The following is a 12,713-nucleotide window of genomic DNA, read 5'->3' as shown; positions in this document are numbered from 1 at the left end:
CCCCTTAAGTGTCATTTAAAACTAAAGAAAAAAGAAGCTGTTGGGGGTGGGGAATCAGTTACAGGGCTGGGGTGGTGGGGGGTTGGGGGGTGACTAGGAAGAGCAGAGTAAACAAGGGTAAGGTTGTTATGCAAATTTAAGTCCCAGCCTTCTGCATTGATCAGAGTTTCTAGAAATTTAGTCATTCTTTTCTTCCAGGTACAGAGAGGAAGACACCCTTATGAATGGAGATTTTCCTTATACATGTAAATGTGCCTTACAAAAAGGCTAACTTTTACTTGGCTTTTAGAGCTTTTCCTGTATTTGCAGTTTGTTAAAAATAATCAGCCTAATATAGTCTTTATGCCAAAGAGACGTATTTTGAAGTGGCAATTTCTGCTCCGCTACAATAGTTAATATTATACTCAGGTATCCTTTTTCCCATATTAACAGCCCTCCAACTCCAAAATGCTCTATGATCTCTAGATAAATTTTGGGTTTTAGTAGTATGAGGTTACTTAAACGTGGAATATCCACTGTACTCTGAGCCCCACCTAGTGGCAACAGATATTTCAGAAATGATGTTTGTGTTCTTTTGAGGTTGGCTGACTGTGCTAACAGCTGGAGAAAGAATAAAGTGAGGTGTTGAGATCCAACTGTTATTAATTTGGTGCTAAAATTTTCACAGAGTACTTGAAAACAGATTCTCAAAATCTATATTCTTAAGTTCCATCAGTGAGGCAGAAATTTAGCAAAGAGTGATGGGGAAAATAGAAGGTAAAATGAAGAAGGTGAAAAAAAAAAAGTAAAACGTGAGGAGCCCTAAGTGAGGTTTAAAGGCAGAACAAGAAAACAAAAAACAAGAGAAAACAAATTAGTAAGAAATTTAATGGATCTAGTGTCGTGAGTGGCAGTCTAAACATATGGAGAGGACTAAAAGAACTACATTTTGAATAACTTTTCTGTTTCATATACCTTAAGCTTAATTTAAGCCTCACAGATACTTAATGGGGCATGTATCATCATCCTTAAAAGAAAAAGAATCATGAAGGAATTAAGGAAGATGCTTATGGTGCCTAACTCATTTTGATTTGTTTCTTAAATTCAGTCTCATTCTTTAACCTGTACCAGGAAATCACTAAAGGAAATCCTGTTTTCTGTACTAAAACACTGGTTCTCAAGCTCAGCTGCACATTGGAATCACCCAGGAAGCTCTTAAACATACTCATGCCTGAGTCTCACTGTAAGGGATTTCAATTTAGTTGCTCTGAGGAATGTGGCCTGGTAATCTGGATTTTTAAAGCTCCCTGGGTGATTCTAATGTGTATTAAAGTTTGAGGATGACTGTAGTTGAGTCTTGACTTTCTTGTCAGTTACATAGTTCAGTAGGTTCCTAAGAAATTTTAAAATTTTTATCAACATTAGACCTTTTTTTCTTTTTAAGTTTTTAAAAATTTTATTTATTTATTTGAGAATGCATACAAGTTTTATTTATTTATTTGAGAGTGCATACAAGGGGGGTGGGCAGAGTAAGAGGGAGAAGCAGACTCCCCGCTGAGCAGGGAGGGGGGGGGCCCCCCCGTGCTGGATCCCAGGACCCAGAGATCATGAGCTGACCCAAGTCAGACACTTAACTGACTGAGCCACCCAGGTGCCCCGTATCTTTTAATATTTCAAATGCAAGTCATTTAATGACTTTAGGAAAGAAGAGGTTTTGTTCCAGATCATTCGTGTCAGAAAGTTTGTAGTTTTGAGAATTCATAAGAGTTAACAGGAATGTCAGTTCTCTCTCCTTTTCTCAATATCCAGAGGCCACTCCTGTTTGAAATTTTCTCTGGTAAAATGACTTGTGTATCTGTGTCATCACAAGGGGCAGAAGACACTACCTATGCTTCTCTTAGGACAGTTTTCTGTGTGGTGACATGGCATATATCTGAAGCTGCCACCCTGACAGCAGTTTCCACTTCTTCAAGCTTCGAGGCTTTTCACATACCCTTGGCAGTCTCTCTATTAGAGAGTACCATTGCCGTCTTCTGTTGAAATGTAGGGTTAAAAAAAATGTTTCTTCAACCATTCCCTATACCCAGCTATTTTGTATTAAATCAGTTTTGTCCTCCGGAGACTTATTAATTGAGATAAAAAATAGAGTGGGATTATTTAGAAATTGTGGCCTACTTTCAGAGTGTCATCCTCTGATGAACTAATATTTAATGTCAAACACGTGTATGTTTCTTGAGGCCCAAATTTGGTCAAGTTGTTTGCTGAGCATACACCTGTATTTCGTTAGGTGCTTAGGGTAGTTTCTAGAACCTAATAATGGCTGCATTATCTACTATCATTGTTATCATTTCAGGCTGTACTCAGCTGAGCCAAATGGCTCCTTAGAGCTCCCTTAGGGGCTCCTTTGGGTGACGGGAGAAAAAAAAGGGGCTTTTAAGAATATGAGTATACAAAATTAAAGTTTTAAAATAAAATAATATGATTCTGTTAGCATAAAGTATATTCTAAAAATCTATGGGTTTCATTGAGTCTCACATTTTGAGTACAAGGACCATTTTTTTAATGCCTTGAATTTTAAAATGGCATCCTCTACAAGAGAGTAGTTAAATTTTTAGCATAAATTCATTAAAACAATACAATGATTTCAGTAAAAACTTTCAATAAATTTGCATGTATTTGGTAGGAATTTGCTATTTTTTTCCCCAAGACAAGCTGTTGATTGGAAGGAGTTAAAGTATTTTGGAGAGGGTATGAAAAAATCTGTTATGGTAATCAGTAGACTTCTTGAAGGGAAGGATCTGAGATCCCAAAACTTTCTTTTCCATAAGATTCAAAGTTAAAAAAACTTGTTATAGTGAGCATGGTTGTCCTTGTCCGAGATCCTTAAAGTAACATCTCCACAGGCTTGTATGTTAGTTAAAATTTCAGTAGATGTGTAACAGATGAATATCAAAATCTCAGCAGTTTAAAACAATGAAATCTATTCTTCACTCACATAATAAGCAACGTGGGTATTTCTGGTCATATAATCTCCTATAACTGGTGATTCAGAATCCAGCCTTCTGCAATTATATGGCTTCCTTATCTTTAAAATGTGAATTCCAAGTCCACCTTGGGTACCAATATCCAGACAGCAGAAACAGAAAGAGAGAACATGTAGGACCACATAGAACAAGGGGCATATATCATGTCTTCTGATACTCCGTTGGCCAGAAACCACTTACAGGCACAAATTTACATTTACAGGAATCAGGGAAAAAGGAGAATAGGGCTTAGTAAACAGCCATCCAATGTCTACTAGAAGATAAAGGTTTTATTTGTTATGATTTTGGTGGTAATACAGGAAGAATGTGAATTATGGTTCAGAGAAGTGATAGAAAGTATCACATCCTAGATCTCCTAGGGGAAAGGATTGCATTCTGGTGAAAGGGTTATGTGAATTCATTTAAAGAGCTGAAACTTTGAGTCCTTAGGTCAATTTTGATGTAGAATAGTTACCCCATGGCTGAGCTTACTCTCAGTGACCCTGAACTTGAAGAACCTTGGAAGGCCCAGTCAGTGATGATAGGGAAACAGTCTTAAGACAAAGGACCTCTTTGGATCTCCCAGATGTTCACTAGAATATAAATCCTCCCTCTGGCCAACCAGCTGCCAGTGGTGGTCACAGAGTGTTTCTGTCACATCTGAGTTTTTACTACAGTAATGGGTGAGAGCCACCAATATTTACCCTTCAACACAAATCAAAGCTGTCTGTAACCTTCTTGGCTTTATCATGGTGTTCAGGGGGAAGCGAAGACATTATCGTGATAATGAGAAGGGATGCTGAATTGTTTACTAAGAATTTAAATGATTATGTGCTTTTATTTTTTTTCCTACTGTGGGCAAAGTGGGACATAACAAATACAGTTATTTTATTGATCACAAAATCATCTGCAGATATTTGAATAATTTATTTGTGTAGATATAGAATTTATCAGTATAATGATAGGACCAGATATGGACTAATGTACTCATTGCACTAATTCCAAAGCACTCATGGATTTCTTGGGATTGGAATGGAGATTGCTGAGATGGTGAAATCATATTAAATTATGTCATGGTTCCTCTGTGTAAGAATTTTTCTCATAAGGCAGAAGCCTAAGGTGTGATGAAATGATGAAAATAGGTAAGAAAGTAGGATTGTGATTCTAATGGTTCTTCTGATTTTCACATATGAAAGGCTAGCTTAGATCAAGTCAAATTCCAGGAATGTGGGGAGATTGCAATGAGACCAGTTTGAACAATTTCAGTTGGTTTGCTGAGGTCTTTTTGGAACCAATGGATTCCAAGGAGAAAGTGGCAATATTTTAGATACTTCTAGAAGATTAGATAACTTTGTAACTGCATCAGATTGTTTTACCCCATCTGTTTCTCTGGTTCATCCAGTTGAAATGCATAGTAGGATTTGTAAATGGGTTTTAACCAGAAAAGTAGCAAGTTTGTTGTGTCCCTTAGAAAGTTTTGTCCTTTCATTGCTTTCCTTATTTCATTCTTAAACTATGTACAATAGACTGTTACCTTCACTGATGTAGAGCTAGAATGAAGATTTCACAGAAAGACAAATACTGTATGATCTCACTTATATGTGGAAAATAAAAGAGTCACTCTTGTATTAGCACAGCAGGATGGTGGTTGGCAAGGACTGGGGCACGGGTAAGGGGAGGAGGAAGAGAGGAGGTGATGGTAAAGAGTACAAAGTTTCAGTTATGTAAGATAAATAAGTTCTGGAAATCTATACAGCATAGTGCCTATAGCTAACAACACTGTACTGTATACTTAAAACTTGTGAAGAGGGTAGATTTTATGTTGAATGTTCTTCCACATAGAAAAAATTATAATAAAGGAGGTAGAAGGAAACTTTGGGAGATGATAAATGTTTATGTTTGTGGCTTTGATGGTAGTGATGGTTTCATGGGTTGATACCTATCCCTATACTCATTGAGTTGTATGTACATTACATATGTACAGCTTTTTTATGTCAATTATACATCAATAAAGTTTTTTTTTTTTAAGACTAGTCAAGTGCAGTAGTGAGAAGGGGGAAGAGTAGAACAAGGAGTTTGATCTATAACTGATTGTGAACTATCAGTTGACATAACTCACTACCATTGGAGCAGTCAATAAAGTGTTGTTTTTTTTTTAAAGATTTCACATGCCTTTTAAATTTTGTGCCATATTTTGCATTTTTACCTTTGAAGTCCTAGAAGTTTAGTGTGGAGTGATATTAAGGTATCCTTTTAACTTTACAAAAAGAGTTACCTTAATACTGTAATTTAAGGTTTTCTAATATCATACTTTTTTTAAAAAGATTTTATTTATTTATTTATCAGAGAGAGAGAGAGAGAGCGCGCGCACACAAACCGGGAGAGTGCAGGCAGAGGGAAAAGCAGGCTCCCCACTGGGCAAGGAGCCTGATGGGGCGCTCAATCCCAGGACCCTGGGATCATGAGCTGAGCCGAAGGCAGACTTTTTTTTTTTTCAATAATAATTTTTTATTATGTTATGTTAGTCACCATACAGTACATCCTTAGTTTTTGATGTGGTGTTCCATGCTTCATTGGTTGTGTATAACACCCAGTGCTCCATGCAATACGTGCCCTCCTTAATACCCATCACCCGTCTATCCCAACTCCCCCCCCCGAAGCCCTCAGTTTGTTTCCCATAGTCCATAGTCTCTCGTGGTTCATTCCCCCTTCTGTTTACCCCCCCTTCATTCTTCCCGAAGGCAGACTCTTAACCAACTGAGCCACCCAGGTGTTCCTCTAATATCATTTAATAATAAAATGTTAATACTTAAACATCTTTCAGGTATAAGGCATTGTGTCTAAATTCTAGAATAAAAAAATACTTCTCTTAAAAAATAAAACTATAATGAATGAGAAAACCCTCTGTCTACATATGTCTTTTTAATCATGGGGTATAAATTCACTTTTAGTGCACAGGTGGGAAGTTTAGGAAATCATGTAAATTCACAGTTGCTGTTTTGTTCAGGGTCCACAGCAGGCTTTCTTGCATTTGTTCTAAAGGAGATGGAAAGATGGTAACTTTATTGGTGTGACAGTGAAGAATCTAAGTCTATGCCACGCTTTTGACATTTGTTCAATGTTTCGTTTAACTTAAGCTGGAAAATCAATCTTCCCCCTCAGAATTGAATCTCAGCAAGTCTTTAGATGAGAAAAGAATCACTAGACCACCCCATCTTCTTTATAGACTTCTGAGTGTATTTGTTATCTTTTACTGCATTTATTTTATTCACTGGGGGAAGTCTGTTATAAATTTGATGGTCCCCATTCCTCAATCAAAACTAACAGTGTTATGAATTCAGCATGAATCTGTACTCTTGGTACAGGAAAGTCTAACCATTATTAGTGTTCTTGAGAGTAGTCAATTCAATTCAGTCAATTCAACTTAAGTGTCAATGTAAGTATTTAATGTTTATTAAATGTCAGGCATATTAATAGATGATAAAGATATAAAATTAACATATTTAAAAGAATCTATGTGTCACTGGAGTATAACAAAGAATTGAGCTACACAGAGGTAATGTATGTGTATAGTTACAGTTTTGAGGAGAAAGTTATGTGACTGGGAGAGAAAATAGGTTTCAGTGATGAGACCATTTATGTATTTGGGTTTCAAAGAATGAAGAGGAGTTTTCTAAGTGAGTAAAAGTGAAAATATTTTTTCTTTCTTTCTTTTTTTTTTAAAGATTTTATTTATTTGACAGAAAGAGACACAGCGAGAGAAGGAACACAAGCAGGGGGAGTGGGAGAGGAAGAAGCAGGCTTCCCACTGAGCAGGGAGCCTGATGTGGGGCTCGATCCCAGGACTCTGGGATAATGACCTGAGCCGAAGGCAGATGCTTAACGACTGAGCCACCCAGGTGCCCCAGAAAATATTTTCAATAGTGAGAAAGAAACTGCTAACAGTTGTAAAACAGCAAAGATAATAGATTTTAATTAGTGATTTATAGGGGGAAGAAGAGATTAGCTACATTGACAGACGACGGCCAGAAATGGAGACCTTTTATAACATGTACGGGAGTTGGACTTTATCTTCAGAGCAACGGAAAGACATTGGAATTTTTAGGCAGATAATTGATGATCAAATTTGCAATTTAGAAATAATTTTGATAGTATTATTGAAGGTAAATATGAGGAGCAAGGGTTGAGATGGGAGGGGCAGATATGAAGGGAGGGCAGCCTAGGTTAATGATGACAAGGATTTGAATCAAGGCAATGAATTTGACTAAAATGAAAGACTTCAAGAGATATCTAGGAAGCAAAATTGACTAACCTGGTGATATATTGGGTAGAGGGAGAAGTAGGAAGGGGGGTGATGTGAGGTAAAGGCAGGAGTCAGGATTACTCCTGCATTTCTGTCTTCGCTTACTGGACAGAGGTACCAACAACAAATAACATCTGATTTTGAAGACATAGGCTTTAGCCTAAGAGGAAGCATGACTGCTTATGATTAGAACAGTAGGCAAGTTACTTGAGGATTCAGATAGACTTATAAATCTATGTAAATTTACATATAGAAACACATGAACTTATAGCCCCAGAAGTTTGGTGTTCCCTGACTTGAGCTCAGTATCCTTTGGCTCTGGGTTCCTGGACTATTTTGGCCTTATTTATGTACTAACTCTGGAACAGATAACATGGTATAGGTCTCATCATTACAGAATCCTATATATTGGCTTTAATGGTTCAAATAGGAGTCATTAATATCTCTTTACACTTAGTTCTTTCACATTTTGGCTTTCCTTCTGAATGTTGCAGTGTAGGCCCATTGGTATTTCCTCTAGATAGTAATCTTGCTGCTTTAGTCTTTGATCACTTGTTTGGTTAATATCTGAAGACTTCTGAAGATGTTTTTTCTTTACTCCTCATTTAGGAGATAGGAAGTGCCTCAGAAAGTCTGGAGGTTGACAAGAATATCACTCGAAGTTGAGTTGGAGGGGAAGGGGTTGAAGATGAAAAGTTGCCTACTTTTAATCAGTTAGATTCAAGCACTTGAAAATTTGGCGCATCTGTTGTTTATGACTTGGTGAAAAAATGGGGTGTGTCTGAGCAGATTTGGCTGTTCAAGAATTTCTTTTACTGACTCAGTCTAAGGAAGCTTCTGAACAGGTTCTATGACTCAAAGGGAGAATTAAAATAAACAAGGGATTGCATTCCCCATGAATAAGGGTAGAAGGAGTTCTGTGGTTTTAGAACTATAAGAAATGATCAAGGCATATGCTTCAGTTATCTGTTGCAGTATAACAAATCACTCCAAAACTCAGTGGCAAAAATAATAGAAACCATGTTGTTTCAGTCAGGATTTTATACATTAAGAATAAAAATAGAACATCCTGGGGAAGACTTAACCTCTGCACCATCATGACTGGGGCCTTATCTGTGGTGGCTTGAATGCTTGGGGATTAGATGACTTGATGGGGTCATAGGTCTGGGAGCCGTGATTCTTGCCAAGTTTTTCTTTATGTAACATCTTTTGGGGCTGGAATGTCCAAGTTAGCATCTTCATTCACTATCTGGGGTCTGGGCTGGTCTGGACTAGCTGGAGAAGCTGGGGCTGGTTCTCTCTCTTTGTGTATCTCTCTATGAAACGATTCCATGTAGTTTAGGATTCTTTATAACCTGGAAATCTCAAAGTAGTTGAAATTCTAACCTAATGAGTGGCTTCGCCTAGAGTGAACATTCCAAGAGCTTTGGATAGAACCATCTAAGTCTTCCTATGTCCTAGCCTCAGAAGTGCAGAAACACCTTTTCTGTTGTACTCTGTTGATTAAATAAGTCACTAGGTCAGCCCAAATTAAAGAAGAGGGACATCAGACTCTACCTTTCAATGGGAGGAGTGGTGAAGATTTTATGGTTAGAGTTAATGTGCTATATAGCACATGATGAAAAAGTTTTACGATGATGACTTTTTAATTGAAGTAGAAATTAACCTCTCCTTCTGCTGTCTGAGGTGCAGTTCTCTGTGGCTGAGAAAAAAAAGGGAGAGCATACAATTTGAAGTTCTTTGCATTCAACCTGATTTTTAAGATAATGGATTAAGGATCTTTTTTATTATGTAATAGTTTTCCCACAGCAGAGACTAATAATAGCATTAATAGCTATTTACTGAGCAACTGTAATTGCTAGACACTCTGCTTGTGCTTATTTGATCTCAAGTCCTGTGCAAAATAGGTATTATTAGTCTCATATTGCAGATGAAGACATTGAAGGTCAGGCAAATTAAGTAATTTTCTCAAAGTTATAGTAATAAAGAATGTATTTAGATTTGAACAAGGTCTATAAGGTTGTTTTTGATGTTCCCACTGTACTCTGCTATGTTTAATGAAAACAGTTTCAGGTATTCATTACACAGAGGTGGCAAAAACTCAGTGAACCAAAATGTTTGAATGATGTTTGATGATTTTTATGCAAAACATTTTTGTGCCATTTCAGTTTTGCTTTGGAGTTAGTCTGGAATATTGTTGTTTTAACCATTAATAAAAAAGTAATTTTTAATCAAGAAGTGAACATAATTGAAGTCTGATAAGATATTTAAGGTTTTTTTCCCATCAGAAGGATGGGTTGAAAGGTTGAAATCTTTGATGCAGAAAATGAAGATAAATATGCATGTCTCATGGAATGCACTGGAATTGGTTCTTTGATACAAATACTTGTTTTGAATCTTAATGTGAAACTCTGATCAACTGAAATCAAAACTTTTCCATTTACATAGGCTTGACAGTTGGGGATTATTTCCCTCTCTTCCTTTATGCTTACATCTAATTATGGAAATAAAAATGTATCTATTTAACAAGGTCTCATACTTCTGATTTCCTTTTTTCCTGGTTCTGTCCAGATTTAGACCTTTCCTAGCTTTTCTATTACTGTTGCATCTGTGAATAATTTGCTTCTAGGCTTTCTCCAATTTTGAGTTATCTTACACTGTTCTCTGAGTCATGGTCTAGCTCTGTTATTCACAAGCATACTACTTCACATATCTGAATATTAATCTATTTATGAAATCTCACCTTCTGGTATTGTTGTAAGAAATAAAATTACATATACAAGTAACTTTCTGCTTGTTGCCTATATACATATAACTAAGGATGAATTTTGTGGCTTCAGTGATAAAACTAATATCACATTTATTTCTCAAAATGAACGAACAGGGAGAACACAAAATGAGTGAGCAACAAAAAGGCTTACAATATATGAGTAAAACCAAATCAACAGGTCTTCCATATACAGATTCATAGGTTGTGTATTATAAAAACCCAGGGGGCACCATTTATGTAAATAATAAAGTGAATGCTACTTCTAGATATATGCAGTGCATAACCTGTACAACTGTACTTGTAGGCCTGGAAAGCAAGCTTCAGTGCAATCTTCCACTTTCCTTAAACCCGTTAAGGGAGAAGAGAAGAGGATAATGAACTCAGGGGAGCAGCAGCCCAGGAATAAATCCTAATCGATTGTGGTGAATAATTCTTCTAATGTACTGTTGGATTCAATTTGCTAGTATCTTGAGAATTTTTGCATCCGTGTTCATCAGGGATATTGGCCTGTAATTCTCCTTTTTAGTGGGGTCTTTATCTGGTTTTGGAATTAATGTGATGCTGGCCTCATAAAGTAGAAGGAGTTTAGAAGTTTTCCTCCCATTTCTATTTTTTGGAACAAGTTGAGAAGAATTGGTATTAACTCTTCTTTAAATGTCTGGTAGAATTCCCCTGTGAAGCCTTCTGGCCCAGGACTTCTGTCTGTTGAGAGATTTTTGATTGCTGATTCAATTTCTTTGCAGGTTATGTGTTCAAATTTTCTATTTCTTCCTATTTCAGTTTTGGTAGTTTGTATGTTTCTGGGAATTTATCTATTTCTTCCAGATTGCCTAATTTGTTGGCATATAGTTTTTCATAATCATCTTTTATAATTGCTTGTATTTCTGTGGTGTTGGTTGTGATCTCTCCTCTCTCATTTGTGATTTTATGTATTTGGGTACTTTCTCTTTTCTTTTTTATAAGTCTGGCTAGGGGTTTATCAATTTTATTAATTCTTTCAAGGGACCAGCTCTTAGTTTCTTTGATTTGTTCTACTCTTTTTTTCCCCTGTATTATTTATTTATGCTGTAATCTTTATTATTTCCCATCTTCTGCTGGCTTTAGGTATTATTTGCTCTTCCTTTTCTAACTCCTTTAGGTATAATGGTAGGTTGTGTATTTGAGACTTTTCTTACTTCTTGAGGTAGGCCTGTATTGCACTGTTCCTCCCTCTTAGACTGCCTTTGCTGTGTCCGGAAGACTTTGAACTGTCATGTTTTCATTTTCATTTTCTTCCATGTACTTTTTAAATTTCTTCTTTAATTTCCTGGTTAACTCATTCATAACTTCAGTAGGATGTTCTTTAACCCCCATGTACTTGTGGTTTTTCCAAATTTTTTCTTGTAGTTGATTCCACGTTTCATAGCATTGTGGTCTGAGAATATGCATGGTATGACCTCAGTCTTTTTGTACTTGTCAAGGGCTGATTTGTGACCCAGTATGTGATCTGTTCTGGAGAATGTTCCACGTGTACTCAAAAAGAATGTGTTTTCTGCTGCTTTAGGATGAAATGTTCTGAATATATCTGTTAAGTCCATCTGGTCCAGTGTGTCTGAATCAAAGTAATTTTAAACCAAAAATTAAATTTAACCTTCATTTCTTAAATTCAGTTAAAACATTACTTTTTGTTATTTTTTAAGTATTTAACTCAGTTATGCAAAAATATATCTACAGCTTATATTGATAATGACATCCACTCCAGCCCACCTTCCTCACTTGTATTTCCATATATCCTAGGTGAGTCAGTCTCCTTGTAGGGTTTTCCAAGAAATTTCCTAGTTAATTATTGTCATCTTATTATGCACATGTGAACCGTTTCCATGGTTTCTTTCTAAGTTTATTATTAGAGGAGTTTAAAATAAGTTCATAGCAACATAGAAAGTGAATGTAGACAAACTTTAGTCTAACTGTAGGCCCTCCCAGCACCCAATGCTCATAGACTGAGAGGTCATCAGAGATGGACTCATCCTGGGGAGTAGATAAGCAGAAAACCAAGGAAAAAGGAAATCATGGAACTAATTAAGTTGGGGATGAAGGGGTGGGTAAATGCCCTTTGCTTGGAGAAAAGATAAATTTCCTACTAGAAGAGAAATATCTTTAAAATGTTTAGCTGTGCAGTGCCTGGCTGGCTCAGTCGGTAGAGCATGTGACTCTTGATCTCGGGGTTAAAAGTTCAAGTCAGTCCCACATTGGGTATAGAGATTATTTAAAAATAATCTTAGAAATAAATAAGTAAATAAAAAGAAAATCTTTGTGCTAGGGATTTTTAACTCTTTATCACAAATTTTGTTGCATTAGTCAAGTACTCCAAGAAACAACTAGAGTCTGTATCTTCCTATAGTAAAAAAATTTTGGTAGGCAGAGAATATTCCACTTATCTAGTTACAGTATAGCCTGAAGATAGAACAGTCAAATGCTAATTGTAATTTGTGTCTTTGTGTGTGTGTGCACAAGTGAGCAAAGCTGTCATTAATACTAACATACATGTTCTCTGACTCTAAAACAATAGTTTAATGGATAAGTGTGGTTGAAAGAACTGATTGACACCTGGCATAAAGTTTTCAGATTGATTACATGTAAAAACGCCTAAGAGGAGATG

Source organism: Ailuropoda melanoleuca, chromosome X, assembly GCF_002007445.2.
Source record: "Ailuropoda melanoleuca isolate Jingjing chromosome X, ASM200744v2, whole genome shotgun sequence".
NCBI lineage: Eukaryota > Metazoa > Chordata > Mammalia > Carnivora > Ursidae > Ailuropoda > Ailuropoda melanoleuca.
Note: the sequence above shows the minus strand (reverse complement) of the source record.